The sequence below is a fragment of the Bos javanicus genome, chromosome 4 (assembly GCF_032452875.1).
Source record: "Bos javanicus breed banteng chromosome 4, ARS-OSU_banteng_1.0, whole genome shotgun sequence".
NCBI classification, from domain to species: domain Eukaryota; kingdom Metazoa; phylum Chordata; class Mammalia; order Artiodactyla; family Bovidae; genus Bos; species Bos javanicus.
This window is the reverse complement of record NC_083871.1, coordinates 40,987,909-41,013,850: the sequence shown is the minus strand read 5'-3', so window position 1 is coordinate 41,013,850 and position 25,942 is coordinate 40,987,909. Positions and strand designations below refer to the sequence as shown.

The window sequence follows — 25,942 nt, the reverse complement described above, 5'->3', positions numbered from 1 at the left end:
CCTATCTCAAGTCTCTCTGTCTCTCTGTCTTTCCTGTCCTCTCTTCTTCATTCTTCCTGTTTACAAAGATAAAAAATACAGGTCACAAAAGGTTATGTGCGTGTGCTAAGTCGCTTCACTAGTGTCTGACTCTGGGCGGCCCCATGAACTGTAGCCCGCCAGGCTCCTCTGTCCGTGGGGTTCTCCAGGCAAGAATACTGGAGTGGGTTGCCATTTCCTACTCAGGGAATCTTTCCGACCCAGGAATTGAACCCCTGTCTCTTATGTCTCCTGCATTGGCAGGCAGGTTCTTTACCCCCAGTGCCACTTGGGAAGCCCTACCAAATATTGTAAGATAATTTGTAGACTTAACCTTTCAAGTCAGATATACCACCTATATACTCCCTTTTGCCTTTTCTTAGAAAATGTTAATTGTCCTTCTAATTTAATTCAGCACTTCCCCAACTGTCTTTATGAAACACTGTTCCAGTAGATGTTAATAAAGATATCCTAGGGTGACACATGGTCAAATAAGTTTGGGAAATAAGGCATACCAGGACCTTCTCTTGGAGCTGTGTTATGAGAATAGTAAGACTGAGAAATCATGAAGTAAGGAAACTGTTGAATATGACTTTGAATTTAAATATTCTGGGTCCTCTTATATACTGGGCTCAGTTTTGTTTTGTTTGTATCGGAGTATGAAAAAACTTTTAAAGTGAGAGGAACAAAAGAGATTAGAGGAAAATCCATATTTCTAAAAAGTCAACTTCTATGACATAGTGCTACAATATAGACTATTCATATTGTAAGAATGTTTTATGGTAAAAATTATTGAGCCAACAAAGTTTTAATTCAAAATATTTTTCCTCTGTGCTTTCAAATGGAAATAAATTCTCCCCATGTTTATTACCTTTTAAAAATGCAATTGCATTATTGTTTCTGTCTTATTATGAGTTAGCATTTATACAACCTCAGGTTTCTTATTTCCTTAGCCTTGAATATAAATGTTTGCTTTCTCTAACCCCTAACATTCCCAGTAAGATGATATGCTTTACCTGTAGTAAGAGATATTTGTTGTTGTTCAGTTGCTAAGTTGTGTCTGACTCTGCGACCCCATGAATTGCAGCATGCCAGGCTTTCTTGTCCTTCACTATCTACCTGAGTTTGCCCAAACTCATGTCCATTGAATCAGTGATGCCATCCAACCATCTTATCCTCTGTCATCCCCTTCTCCTCCTGCCCTTAATCCTTCCCAGAATCAGGGGTTTTTCCAGTGAATTGGCTCTTCGTATCAGGTGGCCAAAGTACTGGAGCTTCAGCTTTAGCATCAGTCCTTCCAATTTATATTCAGGGTTGATACCCTTTAGGATTGACTAGGTTGATCTCCTCAGGAGCCTAGTAGGCTGTAGTCCATGGGGTTGCTAAGAGTCGGACACGACTGAGCGACTTCCCTTTCACTTTTCACTTTCATGCATTGGAGAAGGAAATGGCAACCCACTCCAGTGTTCTTGCTTGGAGAATCCCAGGGACAGGGAAGCCTGGTGGGCTGCCATCTATGGGGTCGCACAGAGTCGGACACAACTGAAGCGACTTAGCAGCAGCAGCAGGTTGATCTCTTTGCAGTCCAAGGGACTCTCAAGAGTCTTCTCTAACACCACAGTTTGAAAGCATCAATTTGTTGGCACTCAACCTTCTTTATGGTCCAACTCTCACATCCATACCTAACTATTGAAAAAACCATAGCTTTGACTACACAGATCTATGTTGGTAAAGCGATATTCCTGTGTTTTAATACACTGTCTAGGTTTGTCACAGGTTTTTAATCCAAGGAGCAAGCATCTTTTAATTTCATGGCTGCAGTCACCGTCTGGAGTGATTTTGGAGTCCAAGAAAATAAAATCTATCACTGTTTCCACTTTTTCTTCATCGATTTGATGTGATGTGACCAAATGCCATGATCTTAGTTTTTAAAAAGTTGAGTTTTAAGCCAGCTTTTTCACTCACCTTTTTCACCTACATCAAGAGGCTCTTTAGTTCCTATTCACTTTCTGCCATTAGAGTGGTATCATCTGCATATCTGAGGTTGTTGATATTCTCCTGGCAGTCTTGATTCCAGCTTGTGATTTATCCAGCCCAGCATTTCTCATGATGTACTGTGCATATATGTTAACTAAGCAGGGTGACAATATACAGCCTTGATGTACTCCTTTCCCAATTTTGAACCAGTTCATTGTCCCATGTCCAGTACTAACTGTTGTTTCTTGTCCTGCATATAGGTTTCTCAGGAGGCAGGTCAGGTGGTCAGGTATTCCCATCCCTTTAAGAATTTTCCACACTTTGTTGCTGTCCACCCAGTCAAAGCCTTTAGTCACAATGAAGCAGATGTGTTTTTTTGGAATTCCCTTACTTTTTCTGTGATTCAGCAGATGTTGGCAATTTGATTTCTGGTTCCTCTGCCTCTTCTAAACCCAGCTTGTACATCTGGAAGTTCTTGATTGATGTACTGCTGAAGCCTAGCTTGAAGGATTTTGAGCATAATCTTGCTAGCATGTGAAATGAGTGCAATTATACAGTAATTTGAACATTCTTTGGCATTGCCTTTCTTTGGAACTGGAATAAAAACTGAACTTTTCCAGTCCTGTGGCCACTGCTGAGTTCTGCAGATTTGCTGGCATATTGAGTGCAGCACTTTAATAGCATCATCCCTTAGGATTTGAAATAGTTCAGCTGGAATGCTATCACGTTCTCTAGCTTTGTTTGTAGTGATTCTTTTTAAGGCCCACTCAACTTCACACTCTAGGATGTCTGGCTCTAGGTGAGTGACCACACCATTGTGATTATCCAGGTCATTAGAAATGTTTTTGTACAGTTCTTCTGTGTATTCTTGCCACCTCTTCTTAATCTCTTCTGCTTCTGTTAGATCCTTGCTGTTTCGATCCCTTATTGTGCCCATCTGTTCATGAAATGTTCCCTTGGATCTGGTAAGAGACACAAAAATATACCAATATATTTTTTAAAATTTATATTCCTTATGCAGCAAGAAATCTGTATCTTAAACACTTGCCCCTTGATACTTAGTCTAATATTCATTTAAAACATCACTGAAATCCTTCCAAAGATATATATATATATATATATATCTTACAAACTTAAATAAATTTAAATTAGCTTTCTAAAAGCTATACAGGTACCAAATAGTAACATAACAAACTACTTGTAAAAGGCATCCAGTATGGTTTTCTTTTCTCAATATTAAGTAAAAATTTTTATGTTTTGAAGCAGAGTTTTTAGTTCTTGTGCAATAGAAGTAACTTTTGGCAGTTTAAATAAAAATTTATTTTAAATTCTAAGGTGAATATACATATTGTTCCCTAACAGTGCCTAGAAAAAGTGGACACTCAATTAATTTGAAATTAATTTCTTTAATCTTATATGTTTGTTGCCACAGCAGCTTTTCATATTTTCTTCCTTGAAGTCACTATCTTCTGGCAGAAACTGCCATATCTTACGAAGGATGGAGAAATATTCTCTGCCTTTATGTTAGACAACGTGTTCTTTGTGTTAGTCAGTACTTGGTAACTGGTCTCTGACTCATGCTTGAGGAAGAAGCTACGATGTTAGGTTCTCTATGAAGCTTCCCCTTCTGAAAGCTACCCCCTCTGTAGGTTTCTCACAGTACCATAGACCTTCTATTAGACCATCTATTGTATGATTTCATAATAATTTTTCTATGTGTCTGCCATTCCATGAAGCTAGAGTTTTATAATTTTTGGACCCAGGAATATCTGGTGCCAAGGAGGAATAGTTTCTTAAATTAAGTAATTCTGTGAACCAATGAGTTTTTAACTATAATTTGTATATGAAAATAATAAATAATTTTGAAACATCAAAGTAGCATAGCACAATGCATCTGCTGAGAGATTTATACTGACACAAGGTAAGGATTTAGATACGGGCAAAAACTGCCTTTCATGATCATGCATCCTTATGTCTTCTGACTAATCTTTGATATTACTTGCCACCTGGATGCATAAACCTAAGGTGATGCATTTCATGAAAATGCTGGAAATCTTAGCATTTATCTAATTTTTTAAATTTTCTCTGTCAGTTGTCTCCTCTGTAGGAATGTAGGCTAACCATACCTAATTACAGAATTTTCTATAGATTTAAATAATAACATGGAAGTATTTAGCCTGACAACTGATCCATAATAATATATCAACAAATACTTGTCCTCCCCCTTATCCTTTCGTAGAATTTTTCAAGTTGTCCTTATAAGGAGGAATAAATAGTATTCTGTTTTTATATTTAATAATTTAATTTAGATAATTTAAAAAGCATATTTAAAATAAAATAAAATTTAAAAAGGCAAGAGCACTGGAACCAGAATAATTTAGAAAAAAACTAACCTCACTCTAGTAACAGGGTACAGTATTTGGGAATCAAAGAGGTGTAAACTATTCCAATTACCCAGGAAATTAATATTAAATTGACTAGCACTTCTGAAAGTATAATGACATACAAAAAATATTAAAGTAATACACTAGCAAATATCAGGCCAGATCCTGGGAGAAGATATGTGAAAAGAGGTGAAATATACAAAATAAAAATAAACAAAAAGAAACATCAGGAGAAAAAGAGAGCAATATTTTAGCTGAGGGGCTTTGTTTTTTTAACTGCTCTTAGGGCAATGTAAGACGAGCATTTCCTCAGATCCCTGAAACTTTATCTGTTAAATGACCAAGATTAGATGACTCTTAAAATTTCTTCACATTTTGTAATAAAAAGTCACGAGCAAGAGAGAAAAAGTGTGTCATACATGGAAGTGGGTGAAAGGTCTTTGAACTAAGAGTCACAGCTATTTATAAATGAGTAAATGTGGATGTCCCGTGAGCCCAGAGCCTTGTGGTTGTCTCTAGAATCTTCATGTGTAACTGTCCTCTGTGTCTAAGCTACATCTCTAGAAGATGAGCTCCTTAAGGTAAGTGTTGCTAACCTATCCAAGCCAATTTGGGCGCACATTGTTACTGGGTTATCTTGGTACATGTTGGTAGCTTTCAATAAATAACAGTGGGGAGAGCTACAGATCTTTCTCAAAACAGGTACAAAGAAAGCCCTCTCAGTACTGGCTTCTAACAGAAGCAGTAAAGAAGCAGTTAAATAGCAAGGTTCCCCAGCCTGCTCCATGGGATTTGTGAAGTACCCACTCTCTGTCCTTCTAAGTGTCCCAATAGTTCTTGCCTGGAAGTTTCATCGGGGGCACACACAGCATGCTAACTATAGAATTCAGCTAACTGTCCAATCCCACTCAGGCAGCCAGGAATGCCCTGAAATCAAGAGCTAGACAATAAACTTGGTGGGTTCTTATAGCCTGTGATATAAGGATAGAGAGTTAGCCAGTAATTTTTCTGGTCAGTTCATAAATCTTTGAAACCATTAATTTCACCAGTGAAAACCTCTCTGTTATATTTATTGTGAAAATTTCCAGAGTTTAGGAGAAAAGGCAACTAAAATACATATTTTGATTACATGCTAAGTAAACAGTTCTAGAATGAATATTCTCAACTAGGTTAGCTGTCCACTTAGATTAAAAGTATTCAATACTCCATCATTGCATTTTATTTTCAAGGTTTTGAAGTACATTCCAGAAAATCTCACTGGAAGGATCAGGCTTTCTTCTTCTTGATGACAGGATTCTAAGAACACAGTGGACACATAACAGATTTTCATTAAGTATGTGTGTGGGTGTGTGTATGAGGCTACATGTCATCAACATTAATCCTTAGAGAATTAATGCCTTAAGTACTATCAGGAAAATCATATATTTTTGTCTAATTTAGCATATACTGTAATGGCTTGATTTGCTTTTAGAATATATTTATCTTAGTTTCTTCTTATGAGTTGCATATATAATAGCATAGTCAGCAAACATTGCTAATCTTACATGGGAAAAGAATGTCGTAACTAGCATAAACTTGAGCTTGTCCATTTAGCAAAACCCTGCCCAATGCTGCTATCATCTCCAGCTTTCCGCATTCACTGATGCCTTGTTTCTTATCCTGAAGGCCAGTGTGCAATGTTGTTATGTGGTTCCTAGGAAGACTATAAAGTCCTACACAAAGACAAAGGATGAAAACAGTCAAGGGAATTGCTATAAGAAAATAAGTAGGGATATCTCTGGAGAGGGAGTTGCTTCTGTGTTCCTTTAAGCATCACAGAGTAATTGTTTCTTTTTTAAGGAAAGAACCAGGAGAAGAGAAGCTCATTTTCAAGCTAGAGAGCTTGGCAAACACAAGCTGCAGGGTTTACTTTGGTTTAGGAATCCCACTGCCTCACTGGAGTGTCAATCAAAATTCCACAGCCATTCTTGGATACTTGGAGGTGGGGCTGACGGATGTACAGCGGTGATTTGACCCAGCACTTGAGGCAGACACAACAAGAGTCATCAGTGTTAATTTCGTTGTCCTCCAACCAGCATTCTGAAAGTACGTTGACACTGGTGGCCTTGCACTTTTTCATCGGACTTCCAACTGGTAATTACACCTATATTATCACTGTGAAGTTATCTAACCTAACAAAGTAGGACTCAAAACCAGTGCCTGTAATACTAAAGTCTCTTACTTTGATCTGATTTTTGCATTGTTCTTGTCCAGTTTAAGTTGTACGTGCATTTTTTCTCTTCTCCTAATGAATAGAGTATATGAGATAGTATAGACATTAAGAAAGCCTGTCCCAAGCTTTTAGATAAGAAATTGTGTCTAAAAGGAAACAGAAGGAGTTGGTCAGGTTTTGTAATTTTGCTATGATGTTGTCAGTAATAACTAAATATTAGATGATAAGAGGACATTCAAAAATATTTGAAATTGTCTAAACCTTCCAGCACACCTGTGCTTGTATACATGCTACAATGGAGGAATATCTTAGTAGAGCAATATATTACAAGATCAAAAACTATCTTTTATTCTAAAGAAAATACATGCCCAGGAAGACTTAAATTATAGACGGCCACTTTTACCTGAAGAGGCAATTATAATGAGTGTTATTGTATATGTTTGGGACTCTCATATTAAGATTGTAAGGCAGAGCAGTTGTTCTTTCCAGTCTTGGAGCAAGAAGAATCTATCATCGTCCATGGACAGGGAAGCCTGGTGTGCTGCAGTCCATGGGTTAGCAAAGAGTCGGACATGACTTGGCCACTGAACAGCACCAACCAGTAGAGGTCACAGGCACTTTGTACCGAGACATTCCTGGAATGGATCTAGTCCATTAGGGGTTACTGTGACTTGCTAGACAGGTGACTTTGGAATTTTATTTTATCCTCAAGGTAGGGAAACTCAGTCATCATACTGTACACCTGACTTGGGCTACTGAATCTTTAATGCAATAGCTAGCAGGATACAAGCAGTAACATTATAAAATTTGCCATTAAATTAAAGCCAATTTTCTCTTTGCAAATCATTGTCACAAGGTTTTTCATGGCAAGAACAAGCTACATAAAATGACAATGGGAGGCATAGAAAACCGGGTATAAGAATTATGTAAAATTTTACAGATTCCACACTTAATCATTTTATTGGTCACATATAATCATTTCTATTAATGACATTTATTTCAGCCTATATTATTATACAGTGTTTTGTAAGGCTTACCTTAATTTTATTTCATTGTGATTATCTTAAAGAGCTGGAAACTGTAAATTAAAATTAGATGCAGTGGTTTGCCTCAGTGAGTACTGTGTCAAGACAGCAGAAATGTTAATAAAAGCTTATTCAAGGGCTAATTCACAACTTTGCTTGCATCTTAGACAGATACAATTCTAACTGACATTTTGGTAGTTAATATTGTTACATAAGTATTCCAGACAATCCATATTTTGAATTAAACTCACAAATAATTGCAGACTTAGAATTATGTATGTTACCTAAATGTAAATGATTATAAAACAAAAAAACTGAGAGGCATGCCTTATAGTAATGCTACTAAACAGATTATATATATATAAAGTTAAGGACTTTATGAATGCCAGCATTATGTAAATCACTTTGGAGAGTTGGATTATGTGTTGAATCTTGTTTATTCATTCAACACACATTTGTTTGCCCACAACAAACTAGGTATTGATCATTTCCCATTCCTAATTTCATCCACTTTACACTTTGGGTAATCAATTAATTCTCTAGTATGAACATCATTATTTAATAAATTAAATCTATCACTACAGGGGATGTTGTATAAGGGTCACTGCTCTACTGGATAACTGGGGAAACTTCCACTGAGATTGGTACCACAGTTTCTCAGATTTTTCCCTTAAGGATGATGAAAGATCAGTGGACTCCTAAGTATCTCAAGTCTGTGGAGTCTTAGGTTGCTTAGAAACCTGGTGACTATGGGCTTGCTATAGCAACCCAACTTATCAGTGAACGCAAAACTAACTTACCTGGCATTTTGCCAAATCTCCATATTTTTCTAGTATGAATATTCTGATCAGCCCTTCCATCACATGACTGTTTATTAGTCACACAATCAAGCTAAATAATACTACAGTTTACCAAATTTTGAAAAGAATAACTTATAATAGTTAGCAAATACAAGAAAATTAAGCTTAAGCTCACTATGTAATTTTAGTTACTTGAAATGTGTTATGTCACCTGGTTATTATCCCATTGCCTAAATTTTATTATACATACATTAAGATTTGCACTAAATTAGAAGCATGGGAAAGTTGGGCTAGTATAGTGTATCATCTATGTGATAATAAAAAGGCTCTACAAATGACTTCTATTAATATTTATAAATCCATAAATTTATCCATACATGTATATGTAGTGTATTTCAATGATATTTTACATTATAAACCCCCTTTTAACATATAAATATATTTCTTTAAAATTATTTACCACATTATTTCTCTTTAAAATCTTATATTTGTAATTTGTATACACAAATATATTAGAAAATTAATTTATTTGAAAAGCACATTTTTCCAATAATGGAAAAGACTGGGGAATGCAATCTCATCGTCAGTCTAAGTATTTGCTCTTTGTAGTATATTTTCAACTCTTTGCCTCCTTTGATTCAAGGCATGGTTTGAGATTTTAATAGTATCTTTCAGTTTATCAATTTTTTACATTGTTGTTCAAGAACAGCAATCTCCTCGGTACCTCTTCACATGTGGGAATTGTATTTATCTTATCTCCTTATTGATTTCGACTCTCATGTTTATCACAGCCAGTAGCACAGGTGGACCCAGCAGCCTTTCCTGAGCCTAGAGTCCTATAAGGTTTTAGTTACTGTCCTTTTCTCCTGGGGTTTGGCATTTACGCATTTTGTTTTGATATTTAATAAGAGTTTGTCATATTAAAAATTCTCTTGAGAATGAAAGAGTCAGTGTGACTTAGGTTTTTATGCGATAAGGATGCATTTACTACTTTCAACTTTTCTTTACACATCATTTCTACAGAATTGTGCAACTGATAAAATTTTTGACCCCTCTGGTATGTCAGTTTACCTGGGTAGTGCCCATGGTAATGATATGATGATATATCTCATCTCACAGATGGAAACAAGTAGGAAGACAAGAAGTGGGCTATTTTCATTAAATTAACTGCCATCAGAACAGAAAAGCCAATTCTCAGGGGCCCTTGTTTAAGGGTCCAATGACTGGGCTACCATGGCACCTTCAACAGAGGTGCATTTGTGCAACTGGATAAAGGCCTATTTTTTAACAAAATAAGTGAGCAGTCCAGTACAAATGCACTAAATAACCCAAAGGGATCAAACTATTAGCAAGGGATCACACGTTAGCTTATAAAGAGATAGTAGATTGGCATGTACAATTAGATGGTAGAGTATAATATTCAGGAGACTTAGAATTTTTGATGGGCAAAAAACCCAATACAAGGAATGATCTATATTTAACCATTATTTTTGGCCTATGATTGAATTATTTTCATAAATTTTTGAAATCTTTAATCAATATGTCTATTCCTGGAAATGAAGATATAAACATAATTGGTCCACCTGACCATTTATAATAGTTGAGAAAAGCTTATCGTGTAGTGGTAAGTCATTTGTCTTTGTACTGTAGCTACTCAATACATATCTGTGGAACAATAGAAGCCCTCCTTGAGAATAAATATTTTTCAGTGTGGAGGAACCAGACTGTTTAATAATTCAGATAACTAGTCCTTTTAAATTCTATGTTGGATAGCTTGGAAAAGTAAATATATTCTTTGCCAAAGTATTTAACATACCCATGTCTCTTTAATGTATGTTGTGATACTTGTAGTATAGGTTTTTTGGCATTTATTTGATGAATATTTGAATGCCTATTATGTGTCAGGAACTATTTTAAAATCTGGCATATGAAAGTAGATATTCCCAACACAGTTCTCAGTGAATATATTATGGAGAGTTCCACTGTGACCTTCTCCCTTGGAAGTCATAAATGAGTATATAATGAACTGAGCTTTTTTGTTATACTTTGTATGAGTAGGACACTAGAGCATTCTGGAGATATAAAGATGAATAAATAGAGTCACGTGGCTTTTTGTATGTGCTTAATATTAAGACCTCTGCTTGTTGCACATGGTATACAAAACCATGTTGTAGGGACTGTTTATTTCCTTTTTTTTTAGGGACCTATTGATTAAATCACATTTCTTGATGATAGTTAATGAGTGAGAAATTTGGTTAGATGTTTAGTTATTTAAAATGTGTGTGATCTACAGTTCACATTTTACATAGAATCTCAGGATATGAGTTTGAGTGTTTTCAACTCAAACCATTGTATCAATTTAGGGATTTGGGGTCCATAATCTGGGCTTCCCTGGTGGCTCAGAGGTTAAAGTTTCTGCCTGCAGTGTGGGAGACCTGGGTTCGATCCCTTGGTTGGGAAGATCCCCTGGAGAAGGAAATGGCAACCCACTCCAGTACTGTTGCCTGGAGAATTCCATGGATGGAGGAGCCTGGTGGGCTAGAGTCCACAGGGTCGCAAAGAGTCGGACATGACTGAGCAACTTCACTCACTCACTTAACTGAAAAACTTCAGAGTTAGCACTCTGTAGGCACAGTTAGATCAAACCGTTTGTTCTTCTGAACTTATCTGCTCTTGCCTGTTATTTGGGCGTTGGCTTTCACCCTAGTTTCCTTGAAGTTCTAAGATGGTTCCTGGCAGCATTCGTACATGTTTACTTATTACAAATAAATATGAAGATGGGGAGAGATAATAGTGAAAAGATCATTCCCACCCACACTGAACAAAAGAGCAAAGCTTTTGTGAGTCCTGAGGAGATGTATGTTTTTATAACACTGAAGTTCTTATAACATTTTAACTTACAACAATTAAATAGGGATTTAATAAAAAAAATATTAAATAGAACATTGACATTTTTAGAGGCAATATCAGGTTCAGTTCAGTCACTCAGTCATGTCCAACTCTTTGCGACTCCATGGAAATATCATGTTAGTACCACGATAATAAACTTTTGAATCTTTTCTTCTGTACTCAGTGTTGTGAGTCATCTCTGAAAGCGAAGTCAGTTGCTCATGGTTTCTGCAACACAAGTTACTTCTAACTACATAGGATATACTAATGATCTGTTAGGCTAGGATAAGTTCTTGAAGAAACATTATGATCTTCCTTTCCTCTGGGAAATTCTTAAACATGTGGAAATGTCCCTTAAAGGTTATGATTTAATCAAAAAGGCTGAATTTAGTTATATTTATTCATTATGTTTCATCTTTAAAAACTGAAGCCAGTTCCCTGAAACATGTCTCAACACATATGCATTGGAATTTTAAAAAAACTATGTTGTCTATTTTCAATTTTAATTTTAGTCACCTAATATTGGATGAAGATTGTCTGAAAGGATGACATTTTCAATGGTGGAATAGTTTATCATAAAAAGAAAAGGTTTCCCTGTAATTAGTTTGCACCAAAAGACTTAAAAAGAAAATCACTACAGTATTTTTTTCCCCTAACCTACGTGACATGGTAAATGAGCCAGAGAAATTTCAGTAAATAGCACAAATTTAGTTCAATCTTTATTTGGTTTTAGTTTCCTAGCATAAAGAATTTAAATGTTTTCTACTATACAGGATGGTAAGGCGTGTGTGCACAATTGTGTCTTTGCGACCCCATGGACTGTAGCCTGCCAGGCTCCTCTGTCCATGGAATTTCCCAGGCAGGAAAACTGGAGTGGGTTGCCATTTCCTACTCCAACAAGATGGGAGTATGAGATTTAAAAAATAAATGGCAGAATATGGTTCAGTTATAACCAAAATGTTTTTGGTAATAGATGGAAATCTGTGATTGTGTACTGAACTACCACTGGAGGGTGGATGTTTTTCACAACAAAACTACCAGTTAAGTGGGTAATGTGAACATATCAATAAAAGGTGTGAAGGGCCAAATGAATTTATGGTTTCTGGTAATTTAGGAATAGCTGTGATTTTATAATTGCAGTAAGTTAATTTTCATGCAATTCCAAATTTATATACATAAAACCCCACTGAATCTTGAAAAACTATTAGATAAAAAATGAGATGTCAAATAAAAATCAACTAGGATAGGTAAATGCAAGGTAACCAAGGAAGAAGAAAAGGAAAACATGAAAACTGGGAAGCTTGTGGAGGAGAGAAGTCTACCCTGAAACTTATAAAAATAGTATTTGGGGACAGGCTTCTTTATAACATGGGAAATATTTGGTGGTTTTTAATTTTGAGTTGCATGAAATGGTATGGTTTCCATGGGCTTATTTCACCTCCAAATATTACTTTTAATGTAGTCCTCTTTTCTACAACCTACTGTGATTACCCAGTTTTCCCTGAGGGGCTGCAGAAAATGAGAGGAAAAACAGGCCTGCGGCAGTCTTGGAACCTGTCCAGAAAATGTTTTTAGTCCTTGGACTACTTGAAGGACGGTGCTCCAAACCTTGTAACACAGATTGGAAAACAATGATAATCCCAGTGTATTCACTCTGAACAGGAATTTTTTTGTGTGCCATTAACAAAAGGAATATTACAGAATACAATGAAACACACTGGGACAGGATCTCGATTCACATTTTTATCTTTATCCATGAACAGGAGGCATTGTGGAGTAGCAGAGTTTGCTTACTAAATACCACGACTGAATGCCCCGAAAGCCAGGAAAAGAGTTGTTAGAACAATCTCTGAGGCTACATGTACCAAGCAGTGCAGAACTAGCGGGGCCAGTAGAGTCATTTGAGGGTGACATTCCACAGCAATTCAGATTCCGTAACTTGCTGTTTACTTAAATCACAACCTCCTAACAAAGTGACGTTCGGGAATCTGTTAAGAGGATGCACGATTTGAGTCCTTGGTTGCCTTTTGGAGAACACTGAGGATGACAGACACTTTCATAAAGACAAGGCTGATGTTACCTAAACCTACTTAAGAACTGGAAGATTTGTTTCTACTTAACCTAAGGTAAATTCCTTTATCCAAGCCATTGTCAATGCCCCTTAATGTGAAGCAAACTTTAATGTGGTTACTAACACGTGAGTGCTAAAATGAAGTTTAATAGGTAAGTTGAACTTCTCTTTTACTTAAAATTTATTAAATTTTGTGCAGATACTAAGGGGAAAGTGTTACTGTATCCCTGACTAGTTGTCATTTGCTTCATTTAAGCAGCTAATCAAATGTGTCACAGAGAAACATGCAGGACAATTGCAGGGTTCTGCTAATTTAGAATTCTGGATTTTTATGAAATTTACCTTATGCATTAAACAGTACTAGTCTTCCATTTTTATTATGTTTAGGTTTTCATGTTTATGATTTACAGAATACAGTCATGAAAATAAAATATATAGAAATAATTTTAAATGATTTATAACATTTCCAGGAAAATATTTGCTTCCAGAAGTTTTATTACATATATTAGATAGATATACACTCTATATTTGGGTGTGCATGTATGTTACAAGAATTGGTTTGTTTTTACAAACTATTATACGAAGCTTTGTTCAAAATGAAAAATACAATTAGAGTAAGATGTTCCAACTTTGAATACTTATGGATTCTTCGAAATCTTAATACATTTCAAGTTCTCCGAAGAAGTTCATTTGAGAAGTAGCACTCTAATCCAAACTCTTTGGTCTCTTGAAAGACAGAAAACTCAGGCTTTACCACAAGCAGATCTTCTCCTTAAGTCTCTGAGAACAAATCTGGGAAAATGATGATTTGATTTGACTGTGATGGGCTTCCCTGGTGGCTCAAATGGTAAAGAATCTGCCTGCAATTCTGGAGACCTGGGTTGGGAAAATCCCCTGGAGAAGGGAATGGCCACCCACTTCAGTATTCTTGCCTGGAGTATCCCATGGTGGAGGAGTCTGGCGGGCTACAGTCTAGGGGTCACAAAGAGTTAGACATGACTGAGTGACTAACACTTTCACTTTAGGGTTTGATAGACTGTTTAATACTGCTGTGCCACTTGAATGCAAGGTTTGTACTAAATGTTTTTTCGAGTGTCAGGGCAGAAGGGTCAAACTTTTCCATTTCAAGCGAACAGAAAAACAAAGGCATTAGGAATGTACCATTTTCTATGTGGTGATTTCTAAAATTATTATTATATGACATGCTTCTTAGAAAGTATTTTCTCAGCTTTAAGAAGGAATTTGAGTATGCTTCCCTGTCCCTGGAAAATGTGTGTGTGCGTGTGTGCGCATATGTGTATTCATGTATGAGTTTAACTCTTTCAGGAATCTGACACCCAAGTGTTGTATATCTCCAAATTTAACAGATTATCAGTTGGCACAGACATTAACAAAATTGTTAAAAAGACGGACTAGAGTATGGTTGTCTCGTTTTTAGTAAATGGAACAAAATTACTGTTCTCATTATCCATCTAATTTCTTTCCTGGTTTTAAACATTCATCATGGCTCTTCAACTTTTTTTTTTTCTGCTGGTAGTTAACAAGAGTGAAAAAAACCCTTTAGCATTTTAAAGCATATCATTTTGATCAAGCCATCAGCCACTGTGAATATGTAAATTGATTCTCTAACTCTTCTTAAAATTATTTTATTTCCTTTTTAAGATCCTACAGGGACTATTTATAACGTAGAAGACATTTCTCAAAAGAAAACTTTGTTGTACCCTTAATTCAAAGAATTTAGTATTTCTGGAACTTGAAATTATAAATTAATTGCTCATATAATTTTTTCAATCTGACACTGTTTAACTAAATACTATATTTTGTTATTGATTATTGATTTTTTCCCCCTACTATTTCATAACACCAAGCTTTGAGGCCAAGCTATCCTCTTACTTGAAGATTTCTGTGGTTCCCTCCTAATTATTTCCCTTCCACTGTGTGAACACAAATTGTACTGACAACTATGCAAATCTTAACACTTTAAGTTTCTTAGTATTGTTTAAATGTTGACATTTCTCCACTTCCTCAGAGAGTTAAGTCAGCTTTGCAAACAGTTCAAATAAAGATTAGATCTGCCAACATTTTTAGGCCTGTGGAATTTACATATTTATATGGCCCTGCCCATATGAGAACTATCCAGATATAGAGAGGTGTTCTCTCTTTATACACGGCTCCTACCATGGCTTCTAGGAAACATAGGGGAAAATTTACATCATGAATGCAGTAGGTTTGTCAATACTTTGATCGTGTGCTTTGATTCATCAGATGATGTAGCTTAAGTCTAAACTTTAATGACCCAGATATTCCACATTATCCTTAATGTTGTCCTTTGAAATTTTCCTTTAAAAGTGATATTAAAAACTTCCATTTTAATCTCTTAAGCTTTCACTGGCATTATCATGTCTATGTCTTATGCATGTAATAGTCTCTTTAAATTATGTACATATGTATTTCATTCCTGTATGTGAAGCCCCGCCTCATCATATAAAACAGATAGAACCTGTCATTGGTTTAATACTTCCATAATGACCAGGGCAGCAACTGGTAAAATAGATATCTATTTGTGTAGCACACATAACCATGTGGTGCTATACATGTACATAAATATGTGTGTGTGTAAATCTCCATGGTTAGCTATCCCAAGGATTAAAGTGATAAATCAAATTTTGCCTTATGGTTTTACACTGGTAACTAAAGTTTTAAGATACTTTACAGTGTATCTGTGCAGTATTATGTGTTACAGGTCTTCAGAATGAATTTTATTTTTTGAGTTAATTTCAAAATAATTCTGTTAACTGTTAATTACAGAATACTTTCACTGTTCACTCCTTATTTATTGTACTTAGATATCTTTTTTTATATTAGGCTATTTAAAATCGTTATTCAGCTTGAACAAATGTGCTGAAAAGAATATGCAAATTAGGTATTGATCAAGAACTCATATATATATATATACACACACACACACACACAAACACATTTTTCTTTCAGAAAAGACTATAGGCGCTTTGGTCAGTCTATATGGGTTTTAATTATTATGGCATATAGTAGCTGTGTGACCTCAACTAGTTGTCTAAAAACATAGCAAGGTTGTATCATAGGTCAATAAGATAACTTATATGAGACACTTATTTCAACAACTGGAAGATAAGCCCTCAATACATGTTAACTCTGTTATTGCATATCATCATAATTTATAAGTCTTTGCTTAACCATATAATCTAGAATTGTAACGCACATGATACTAAAATTCTTTTCATTTGCTGAACTGTTAAAAAAAAAAGAGGGTCAGTTAAAAGTTTTTATCTACTACATAGAATCTGTATAAAGCTTTACAAATCTGCCGTATGACTTGTCAGCTTGAGGCTGTAGGTAGGTTCTGGAGTTACTCTCTTTGACAAGAAAGGAAATGAGAAATATGACTGTGGGCTGCTCATTCACAAAACCTATTATTGTTGTTATTAACAGGGCTGTGGTCAGAACTTGGGCCATGCCATGCAATTCCTCTTCTGCTATGCATCCATTGTATGCTTCTCAGATATGTTGCAATATTTATAGTTACTCAATGTACTTCACTCTTCCTCTTTTACTTCACAAGTGTTACATGCCATGAATCAGCTAATCTAGAAATATGTTCTAAAGGATTTTTGAAACCATAGAAATGCTAGAATAAAGTTCATTATTTTTCCTATTTTTGGAGAAAGCATTTCAAAGCATGACATAATACTTAAAAGGGAATTACTGTGAAAGTTAATGGCATAAAAATGGAAATTTTCAGTAATTTAAAAATTCAATAAAGTTTAGTCAAAAAACTTTTTAAAAAAAAATTGTCAAATGTCAGAAGACTGGTTATTTCCTTACTAGCTAATAAGGAAAAGCTATCACAAATGTTTAAAAATATAAATGCTAGTATGCTTTAGACAGTTGGTGAAACTTCACTCAAATATTTAGCAATAAAATAAGTACTTATTATAAAGAAAGTTTACTATGAGCCAGTGTGACCGACGGAGAAGGCAATGGCACCCCACTCCAGTACTCTTGCCTGTAAAATCCCATAGACGGAGGAACCTGGTAGGCCGCAGTCCATGGGGTCGCTAAGAGTCAGACACGACTGAGCGACTTCACTTTCACTTTCCACTTTCATGCATTGGAGAAGGAAATGGCAACCCACTCCAGTGTTCTTGCCTGGAGAATCCCAGGGATGGGGGAGCCTGGTGGGCTGCCGTCTATGGGGTCGCACAGAGTCAGACACGACTGAAGTGACTTAGCAGTAGCAGCAGTGTGACCGATGTATGAAGATGGGCCTTTTCACATATTGTTGTATACATGTATGAACAGAAATTTGGTAAAACTCCCCTTGCCAAAACAAGTACATACTTCTCACCCAGAAATTTCACTTTCTGCCCTTTATTAGTGTCCTAGCACAGTAAACAAAATTATATATGTACATACATTTTTAGCATTGCTTTTGTAAGATCAAAGAACAATTTGGTTAGCCAAAAGTTTGTTCAGGTTCTTCCATCACATGTGTATGTTCAGTCATGTCCAACTCTTTGAGACCCCATGGACTGTAGCCTGCCAGGCGCTTCTGTCCATGGGATTCTCCATGCAAGAACACTGGATTGGGTTGCTATTTCCCCCTCCAGGGGACCTTCCTGACACAGGGATTGAATCCGTGTCTCCTATGTCTCCTACATTGGCAGGCAGATTCTTTACTCTGAGCCACCAGGGAAGAAAGGTGTAACAGAATGGAAAAAGAAAAATCAAAAGTTCTATTACATATGATATTGGTCATTTAAAAGACAATGGTACATTTTTAGGACTATTTTTTCAATAATTGAGAAAGAAAAAAGAGAGTTAACACTATCAATGATATGAAAAGATCTCCAAGTCCCTATTAAAGAGACAAGTTGTAGAAAGTGTGATTCAGTATATGGTTTAGTCCATATGTGTGTGTATGTGTGTGTTATAAACTTTTAAGTTTATACTTAGGAAATCAGTAAAATGATGACTGTATGCTGTGTGTTTATACTTATGTTTATAACATACAGAAGTGTATACATATAAGTTTATATATATATATATATATAAGTTTAAAATTTATAAAATTCCTAGGTGGTAGTGACATACCTAACATTGGTCACTTCTGAGGAATAAAATTGATGCTTGAATGAGACTTCTCATTTTACACCTTTTTATAATATTCAATATTTTTTACTTGTCCATATTACCTTAATGAATTCCCTAAAATAAAAATTTGCTTAATAGAAAATGATCACCATACCAATTATTTATCAAACAAATACTATATATGTCAAGAACTGCACTGAGTTCGTCACATTACTACTCTCACCTTTGCAACAATTCTGAGAAGGAGCTATTTCCACTATGACTTAGGTAAAGTAGTAGTAACAAGTCACACACTGTAGGAAGGGATTAATTCCAAATTCTGAGTTAGGTCCATTTACTTCCATAGCACATGCCCTTCATCTCAAAGCACTGTATATCTGTGGTATGAACAAACATATAATAACCTCTTATTTCTGGCTATTCTCATTTCTTTCAAAAATATTATTGTGGTTATGACAATCATGTGTGTCTAGTCATTCAACTGATTACCAGCTATGAGCCTGCTCTGTGCTCCTGGGGCTTCAGCAGTGCAATAAACAGACGAGGGTCTCTCATTCCATGGAGTCAACATTCTAGCAAATGCAGAGAAAGGACCAAAAAAAAAAAAAGTCAAATGCTTGTCTGATGGTGCTGTGTGATCTCCAGTAATCAGAGCAGAAGGGAGAAAGGGACAATGACTTGAGGGGAAGGGAAGCACTTCGTTGCCTCACAGTCAGGCGGCTGTCAAGTGCTGCACACAGTCCATCTCAGTTAGTCCTTATTATGATCTCTTAGTTTTCTCCATTTTTTGATTAAGAAAGTAAGAATAAATTGTTAGTTAACTCCTAATCCCCAGTCAATATAGCTAGTGGTAGTACATCGCAAGTCACTGTAGTCTGTCTGATTCCAAATTCTAAGTGATCTTCCAGGTAAAAAGTTTGCAAAGCACTGTGCCTAAGCTGACTTGGCATACTGACAGTTTGAGCTTTCATTCTGCTACATCTGTCTAGTGTTCTAGTGGACTTAGAGAAGGTAAGGTATACGCTCGTATAAAAATACCCCTTAAAAATATTGCATATACATAATCTTGTAAAAATGAAAACCCCAGCATGCATTACTGAGAAATGGGTGTAGCAGTTTTCTGCCTTGTTCAAGGTGAACATTTTGCTCAAAATACAGACATATGATTACAGATTTTACTTGGCTCTGGGTTTCCTGTGTCTTCCTGTATCAGGAACTGTTGTGCACAGTATTAAAACAGTTAACAGCTGCCTCTGGGAATGCAAATTTGATCCTTTGGGCTGCTCATGGGAAAGTGTGACATTTTCCTCTCCAAAGACAAAGAATTTAGATGTCATTAGACTACTGATTAAATAGTAATTCAAGTAAATTCAGTGTCAGCTTAGGTATCAATTTTACAGGTATTTTTTCTGAAATATCTAACTCTAACAATGTTCATTTTTTATATAATTTAATTATCCTTTCAGTGCATTTAAGATAGGCTGTTTAAAATAGCATCTGAACTTCTGTGTTGGTGGGCTATTTCTGAATTGTCACATTGGAGGGTATTTGTGTACATGTGTACTTGTGTATATTTGTGAGAATTAAGGCTGAGAAGGCAATGTTATCAAAGCAGCTTAAATACAATAAAATAGATATTCATAATCAAAATAATTATTAAACTAGCCTTTATATTACCTTTTTCATAGTATAACAAAGATAAAATGTCACAGTGATAAGGGAATCATCTTTTTAAATTATCTAAAATCTTTATTCTTTTTAAATGAAAAGCATAAATCATAATGAGATTACACAAGGCCATTTCTACTTTATCCTAATTAAGTGATACTTGGAAAAACAAAATCCCAATATAACGAAAGACTTCTATAACATTAATTTTTAAATAAATTTGTCTATAAAAATATCCTGGAAAAAGAAAGCAATGCTCAAGGTAAAACATTGCTTTGGGTTCCTTTCCAGTTGTATTGTACAGCTAGCAAATGAGAGAATTCAACACATGCCTAGACGCAACACCACAAACAGCCCAGTGAGCACTGGCTTAGACATGATCTAATGAAGTAAATGTATTTCTGCCTGTTATTGTTATGCTGCTGTCTTTCAAGGCTGAGTTAGAGGCATTTATTCATCTGGTCTGTCTGACAGATAACAGTTTAACCTGAAGATTTTTATTTTCCCTGTAGGATTCTGAGAATTTCTTTCTAAGAATGGGATTTTAACATGCGGGTCTTTTCTCCCCAAAAGTTTAAGGCCTTCTTTTTTGATGAAATTTTAAAATAATGCCTTTCTTTTAAAAGTAACTTCATTATATACTTTTACTATTTAGGATGGCTTTTAATATGAAATTTTATTTAAATATTATTTAAAATTGTCTTTTTATCTAAAGAGATCTAAGAGAAATACAACTTCTTGGTTTTCATAGAAGGATTTTGCTTTGCTCATGAAATTTCTGTAAGACTAACAGAAAATAATAAATAGTGAAGACCCTCCAGTTAGAACAGTAGGCTATTTCCTTTTTTAAAGTCTGTTTGTCATCCCTGTTAATTGACAAAGTCCAACTGTTTTCAAAATCATTAGCTTGACACACTTTGGATAAATGATGCATAGAAAGTATATTTTATTTAAACTTCCTGAAATAGGTGTTTCAAGCAGGAAAGTGAGTCCGGTAATTCTTCCCAATTTACATTTTCCATCCCCGAGCCCATTTTATCATCTGGAATAATGACTGTATTAATATAATAAAAAAGTATATGAAAGGCTGCTCAGCAAGTTAGCTCCTTTTGTCTCTGGCCTCTGACTTACTTGGATGGGAAAATGGCCAAAAAAAAAAAAAAAAAGACAGCAGAGGATCTCAGATATAGGTACTAGGTCCACACGATAATATAAAAACAGACCCTTAAGATCTATCACACCCCTCGCACACAATCTAAGTGGGAAGTGTGCAGTTTCCTTTTTTTTTTTTTAAACTCCTCTTGGAACAAACCACTCACTGGGATCTGACTGACGTTGCCTTTCTCTTTTTTTTTCTTAAAGCATATTTAAACTCACACACTTTTTATAATGAGGATTTCGGTGTAGGGTTTTCTGCAGGACACCATTTGGTCCTACTAAGAACTGACTGTTCAAATGTTGGAACATTTGATCGGAAAATACTTCTTAGTCTTTTTAAAGGTAAGTCATACTGATTTTTTTTAAATTTCTGTCTCCTAAATGACAGGAGATGACACTACTATATACACACCCTTAAAGTTATAGAACAGCAGCAGTAAGCAGGAACTGTTTTTTGAAATCATTAGGCTTTTCCTAAAAGCTAGGTTTGTGCTGTTTCCAAAGTTATCAACCTTACCTTTTATGTTTAAGAAATACTAAAACTTTGTCCAATAATCAGTATCATGTTGCGTCTTGATGTTTAAAACCTTATGTTTATGCATAAACAGCTTTTGTTAAAATGATGTACTATCCAATTTTGTTACTTCAGAACTTTTATTGTCTACTCAGGGTATTTATGCACGGTTTTTAATTTAAATTATGAATGAAAATCAACATAAATAACAATCAGTTTAGTAAGATTAGTTCTTAAAATTCACTTGACACTCTTATGCCAACATGCTTTCTAATATGCAATTCTTCAGTACTTACTATTTTAGAGAGCCTTTGGTTTATTCAATCTTCTAGTTTTTAATGTCACAATATTTTGATGAACCTGACTTTGTCTACATGGTTAACAGCAGTGTATATTTTGGTTATATTCCTCTTCAGCATTTTTAAAAAATTCATTCTCACTGAATTTTACTTGCTGCTGGGAATGGTAAATTATATTAATTCCAAATGATTTTTATTTATATAACTGTATAAATTATATAAAATTTGGTAATATAATTTTTTTTTAATTGAAGTTTTTGTGTTTTTAGGAAACTTATTACAAATACCAGCAAATTATTTTCTTGAATGATAATAATAAATTACAAATCATTCTGGAGAAATTAAAAGTTATAAATTAATTATAGTAAGTGAACTCATACATAACTGTAAATGGCATAAATTCTCTAAAGTAAATTTCAAACAGTTTCTAGAATCGTCAAGTAACATATTGAAAAATGTTTTTAAAATCTTTGCATGCACTTTTCAGTTCTTTAGTGTGTAGTTTTAAATTAGTTAAAAAAAAACAGTGCTCTTAATATTCAATCAAAAAATAACCAAAATAATTTTTTTCAAAACTTTTGTTATATAGAGAGTCCAGTGGTCCACTGGATTTCATGAGAGAAAAAAAATACACAGAAATTTGTTTCATTTACCAGAATCATTACAAGACCAGAACAATAAATTAAATACACAGATATCAGATAGAAGTAAACTGAGAGGAATAAAGTATAATTAGAGAGGTACTAGACAGAATGCACTGAAAATTTTGGAATTTATCTTGGGAGTTATAGTTGCAACACTATAGGCAAAAAATCTTGTGGATTCTTTCTTCCTTAAAGAACTGATTCTGTAACTATTTTCTGATTTTAATCACAAGGTATTTTTTAATTCAGTAGCCCAAGTCATGGCTGAAAGTTTTGAGGAATTACTCTAACCTAGGAGTTGATTTTTCATTTACATAATATTCTAAACCCCTGTATACTTAAGAATAAGCCATCTCAGCAGATTTTATTGTATTCTAAGAGTTTTGGAAATGATCATTTATTATTTATGAAAAAGACACATTTAGTAGAATTTTTAAAAATACTTGGCCAATTCACAATAATATTTTACTGTTATGTTATAGTTCAATATATTTCCTATATTTCAAATAACATAACAGGTGCTATGACAGGAAATTTTATTCATTCTGACTGAATTTTACTTGACATTTATAACCATATATGCTGTATATATATCCATTTTAGAGAAAACTGAGCCACAGAGAAACTATAATGTTAGCCTGAGAATAAAACCTAAATTACTTGAATTCAAAGCCCAGAATAATAACTTTTTTTTTTATTTCAATTTTATTTCAATTTTATTGAAAATCTTATACTATCTTTCTGTTCATAGTAAGAGTTGGGTTGGGGAAAAAGAAACAATAGTGTTTCTATCAGGATTCAAAAATCAAGAATGGTTCTAGATGATTCTATTTAAACTGATAAGACTCTAAAAGAATCATTTCAAATCTACAGTAATCTCTATAATCAAGTACTCTAAAACTTACTCCAAAAGACTGGTGTGTTTCTAGAAGAACATTTAATGTGATACTGAAGTCAATGTAATTACTGTTTTAAGTATTTTAAGATTACCACAAAAATAAAAGTTGTTATATTTGAAAGGCATAATTTAGTGAAGTGTATTATATTATGATATCTATACATTTTCTATTATATATATTTACCTCCATATATTCTGATAGGATGGAAATGCCCATATACATTAAAAAGATTATGGTAACTTCAATAAGAGAAGATGATGAAGATTTCCGAATGTAGTTATTTAAACATTTTCCACAGAGCCCTAGGGTTCTGTGGGGATGACTCAGAGCCCAACTGAGATGTGACTAGAAAGGGAAAGGGCCACAGTTCCTGCCCACTTTGATCAGAATAGTTCTTCTTTTAACTACCTTCATATGCTGCGATTGCAGGTAAAGTAAGTACTAATCTAGTGACCTTCTGTATTCACTTGATGAAACACAACCAGATCTAAATAACTGATTTAACTAGCTTGATATGAATCTGCATCTTGCTCATGTCTAGGGAATCGTGGCTTTGAAAACACACCTAGATATCGTGTAAATTAAGAGTGTGAAAAGGAACTTAATTTGGAAAGCTAATTTTCACATTCAACCTGTTGTTGAATTAATCGCCCCCAAACTCCAAACCTGGGTTTTTTTTGGCAAATACTGTATTTGGTGAGGAAAAGGTTGTGTATTAAAAGAATTACTTGTGTGTCCAGTAGAAAACAGAGATGTGATCTGGTTTCCTATTCTGATGAAAAGCAGAAGGAAGGCTTATGGATAGAATAGGAAATTTGAGATATTCACTCATGAGTCAGAAAATGTCATCCAGGTCCTGGCATTCATTCATAGCACAAGTATGTAATATGAAACTGTTTTAAAGTTTCACAGTTTGCATCCTAGGAAACCATACCTCTTGGCCATGCCTTTTTCTGGGTGGAGTTTCCAAGTAAACACAGCTCTATACACAGATGAAAATAATCACAAATTCTCTGGGAAGTTTCTCGACTATTCTGACCTACTTATGTGGACACTTAAAACTTAGTCTCAGTTCCGACCACCAGGTTTCCAACATAATGGAAAGGCATAACACTCATAAGTTCATCTAGAAACACACTGTTGACTTGACAGCAAGAAAATAAACAGCCCACATGTAGTTACGTTCACAAACTCTACAAAAAGAGTAGGATTTATGGTCTGTGAACTGACAGAACACAGACAAGAAAGGTATGGGATTAGTGGGATCTTACAATGTCTTTATTTTCTCCTCTTTCTTCTTGTAAGTCTCAAAAATAAGTTTTCTTTCCTGTATATGTGAATTTTTTGTTTTCTAAATTGAAGTACTTTAAGCAAGCAGCTTACTCCTTGGAAGGAAAGTTATGACCAACCTAGATAGCATATTCAAAAGCAGAGACATTACTTTGCCAACAAAGGTCCGTCTAGTCAAGGCTATGGTTTTTCCAGTGGTCATGTATGGATGTGAGAGTTGGACTGTGAAGAAAGCTGAGTGCCGAAGAATTGATGCTTTTGAACTGTGGTGTCGGAGAAGACTCTTGAGAGTCCCTTGGACTGCAAGGAGATCCAACCAGTCCATTCTAAAGATCAGTCCTCAGTGTTCATTGGAAGGACTGATACTAAAGCTGAAACTCCAATACTTTGGTTGCCTCATGCAAAGAGTTGACTCATTGGAAAAGACTCTGATGCTGGGAGGGATTGGAGGCAGGAGGAGAAGGGGACGACAGAGGATGAGATGGCTGGATGGCATCACTGACTCGATGGACATGGGTTTGGGTGAACTCTGGGAGTTGGTGATGGACAGGGAGGCCTGGTGTGCTGCGATTCATGGGGTCGCAAAGAGTCGGACACGACTGAGCAACTGAATTGAACTGGACTGAAGCAAGCAGTAAATTATTATTTCTAATGAAGAAATAAGGGTAAGAATAAAATTTAACCTAAAATTAGCAAATAAAAAATTTTATTATGAAAGAATCTATATGACTAAGAAAACCAAGTGTGCAAAATGCAAATTTTATCTGCTCTAAATAGCTACATCTGAGAGAATAGTGGAGACAAACTACACTTTATAAAGCTGTTATTGAGTACAGCATGCTGAGTAACCTGAACTTTTCTCATGTATTCAGTGCACGTCCTATTTAATTTGTTGGTTCCTCCTTTGCTTCAGGTGAATAAAACTACAGTGGCACGTATGCTCGGTCGCTAAGTCCTGTCTGAC

At 35.1% G+C, this 25,942-nt stretch overlaps 1 protein-coding gene across 28 annotated transcripts in view; it reads left to right on the top strand.

Annotated features, from left to right (window-relative positions):
* LOC133245987 (platelet glycoprotein 4) overlaps positions 1-25,942 on the top strand; it is a 92,903-nt gene that overhangs the window by 25,878 nt on the left and 41,083 nt on the right. For 3 of the 28 annotated variants that reach the window (XM_061413817.1, XM_061413819.1, XM_061413815.1), the window contains exons 1-3: positions 5,609-5,712; positions 6,219-6,512; positions 21,537-21,674. The exons of 1 other annotated variant lie outside the window; for it this stretch is intronic. The gene's annotated coding sequence lies outside the window, so the exon portion shown is untranslated. Of the gene's footprint in view, positions 1-4,892; positions 4,961-5,608; positions 5,713-6,218; positions 6,513-13,279; positions 13,432-21,536; positions 21,675-25,942 lie in introns of those variants that run through there. 24 more of the 28 variants (XM_061413806.1, XM_061413811.1, XM_061413805.1 and 21 more) reach the window with 17 other exon arrangements.